Genomic DNA, 2,794 nt, shown 5'->3' with positions numbered 1-2,794 from the left:
CTGATTAGTGCATTAGTGATTCCTTTTCCCAGAGTGGGAGAGAAGAAATCCAATAGTCACCTGTTCCGCTCAGTTCCTTTGTGTGTTGGATTTGTGAACCATGTTACTGGGAGGGCGGACTTTTTTTTTTCCCCTTGCAAGATTTCACGGCAGATGACTTTGCCTATAGAAATAGTCCAGGCTTTTTTATTTTTTGTTTTTAATTATCCCTCATAATTGCTCGACCAAATCGTCGTTGCTATCAAAATGGGTTTAGCTGCTTAGATAGACAAGAGCATAAATGATGTGCTGTGATATGTATTAAGATTTACAACGAAGAAAGTTAGATTCTCTTCAAAAGATAGAAAAAACCAACCCAATCTACGATGTCATCAGATTCTCCAAACCTGCATGCAAGTGACCTGACAAAGTGAGCAATGAAATTATGTGTCCTCAGCCATGTTTGTTTTCAATACATTTTAGAAAACTAGGGAAAATTCTAGGACAAAAGAGTGCCCCTCATGTTACCCTGAGACTCCAAGAGGGTGTATGACAAGGCCTGGGAAATAGTAGGGTGGGTTTCATGTTATGGTAAATTAAGGGAACACCCTGTGGCCATAGTAGCTCATAAATAATCAAAAAGATCTGAATAAAATTAATACTGGTCAGCATGGTTTCATAGAAAACAGATCTTTCTTAAACAAACTTGCTTTTATTCCTTGATGATGCTAAATATGGCTGATATGATAAATGAGTAGGTGTGATGCACTTAGACATTTAAAAGGCATTTGACTTTGTACAACATGCTGTTCTGATTTTAAAAAATGCCGTGTCAATAAAACATATGTTAAATAGATTAAAATCTGCCTAGCTGACAGGTAACACAAGTAGTTGTCAATGGAGAGCCATCATTGAGTGTAGGTGTTTCTCATGGTCTTCTGCAGGGACAGATACTGTGCTCAGCGCAGTGTAACACTTGCCTCAGTGTTTGTGAAGCTAATACAAGGCCATTGCTGATAGACTAACAGAGTGGGAGATAATCATGAGGACAACACTGTCTTGTGTAGAGACTCTGCCACTTGCCAACCACTTTATCTTGATTTCTTTTTCTCTGTTTGAACTGTTGCCTGTGACATACTTTCATATTCACAGAGTATCAGAATAGGTCATTGAACAGTTGTGGCCTCAAAGTCTATGAATCACAAAGTGGTAGCACCTGTGTGTTAAAAAACACATGGAATAAAGTAATAAAGTTAAGGGATTGGTGGGAGGATTTGGTGAATTTCACAGGGAAACTGAAGGGTTTTTTTTATTGTTGTGGAACATAAGTATGGGAAGCTGCTTGTGTTTAGCATGGGGATGAGCAGTCAGCCAGTTATATACCTGATTAAATCAATATTTGTAAAGAGAAGGGCATACAGTGGAACACAGGTACCACGTTTGAATCATCAGTGTAATATGCAGATGGCTAAACTGAGTCCTTATGACCCTTATGACACATGGGCAGCAGTACTTGGTGCAGATCCTTGGTGAGATCTAGGTGCACCTTAGCCCTGTTCACTCAGCATTGCACCTTCACTAATCAGCCTGTCTCAAACCAGTCAGTCCTCACTTCTGTGGGGATTTATGTAGCCATAATATGATAAGACTGGAGGTGACATGCCCACCTGGCTTAGGGAGCTCTGGCAGACCACATGTGGAGCTGCCCAGAAGAGGCTTTCATGTTCATCATACAGTTTACCTTTGAGATAAAGGAGCCAGATCTGTAGCCCTTGCTGGGGTATTGCAGTACTTCATATTTACAAAAGTAAGTTTTTATGAGGGACACCAACTGCCGGTTATAGTTCTTTGAGTAATACTTCATGCTGGTGGTCTTTTCAGCATTCAAGAATGCTGCTGAGTAAATAATGTGCAATGGAGAATATCAGACTTTGCTCCTATTGCTGGTCTTAACTTTTCATTTCCTGGGGCTGTGTGCATGCAATGCTGGTGGGGCTTGTGGGCAACATTTTGGGTTCTGTTCTAGTAAGTTCAACACCATTGTGGTAGAGCAGTGAGTTGATGGTACTCTTCCTACACCAGCAACATCAAATGGAAGCTCTTTTTGCAGTACGGCTTCTAGTTTTCTGCAGTATTAGTGTTGGCAACTTCTAAGTTCTGAGTCATAAAGATATAGATGGGAGTCATATAGAGATAGATGGATCTAGATATTTTAAATAAAGGTCTTACTGAATCAAAATAAACAAAAAACCCTTAGTAATTTCCTAGATGGAGGAAGTACATGCCCCTTAGAGTTTTGGAGTAGCCAAAACTGACCTTGTGAACAGGTGCACAGAGAAATTCAACCCTTAGATATTTCCAAAACTCAATGCTAGTTTATTTCAAAATAACTGGGGGGGGGGAGAGGGGGGAAAGGACCAACTGCTTTTTGAGAAGATACTGAGGAACTACAGCATTCCCCTGCTAGTGAGATAGTTTTTCTTTGATTATTGTGAGCTAGGAAGATTTCTGTTGGTTTTTTTATTTCTTATTTCTTCTGAAATCATTCTGATGCCTGAGAAGGAGGGCAGTATCTTCTCTCTGCTGATACAGCTTTCTCTGTTGCATTTTAAATGATGGCAAAAGACTTAGAAGTCTGGGAAAATACTGTTTTTCTCTAATGTATTAACCTATAGCAATTTTTCAGATTTATGTTTATTTCCTTACTATGTTTTTGTCTTCCTTTGACAGTTGCCATATTCAATCATACTCTTTCTCTTGAAACAAAACAGATGAAGGCCATGAAGATGTTCAGCACTTACAAGTGCTCTTCCCA

Source organism: Falco punctatus (genome assembly GCF_963210335.1).
Source record: "Falco punctatus genome assembly, chromosome: 3".
NCBI lineage: Eukaryota > Metazoa > Chordata > Aves > Falconiformes > Falconidae > Falco > Falco punctatus.
The sequence above is the reverse complement of the archived record's forward strand: the minus strand, read 5'-3'. Positions refer to the sequence as shown.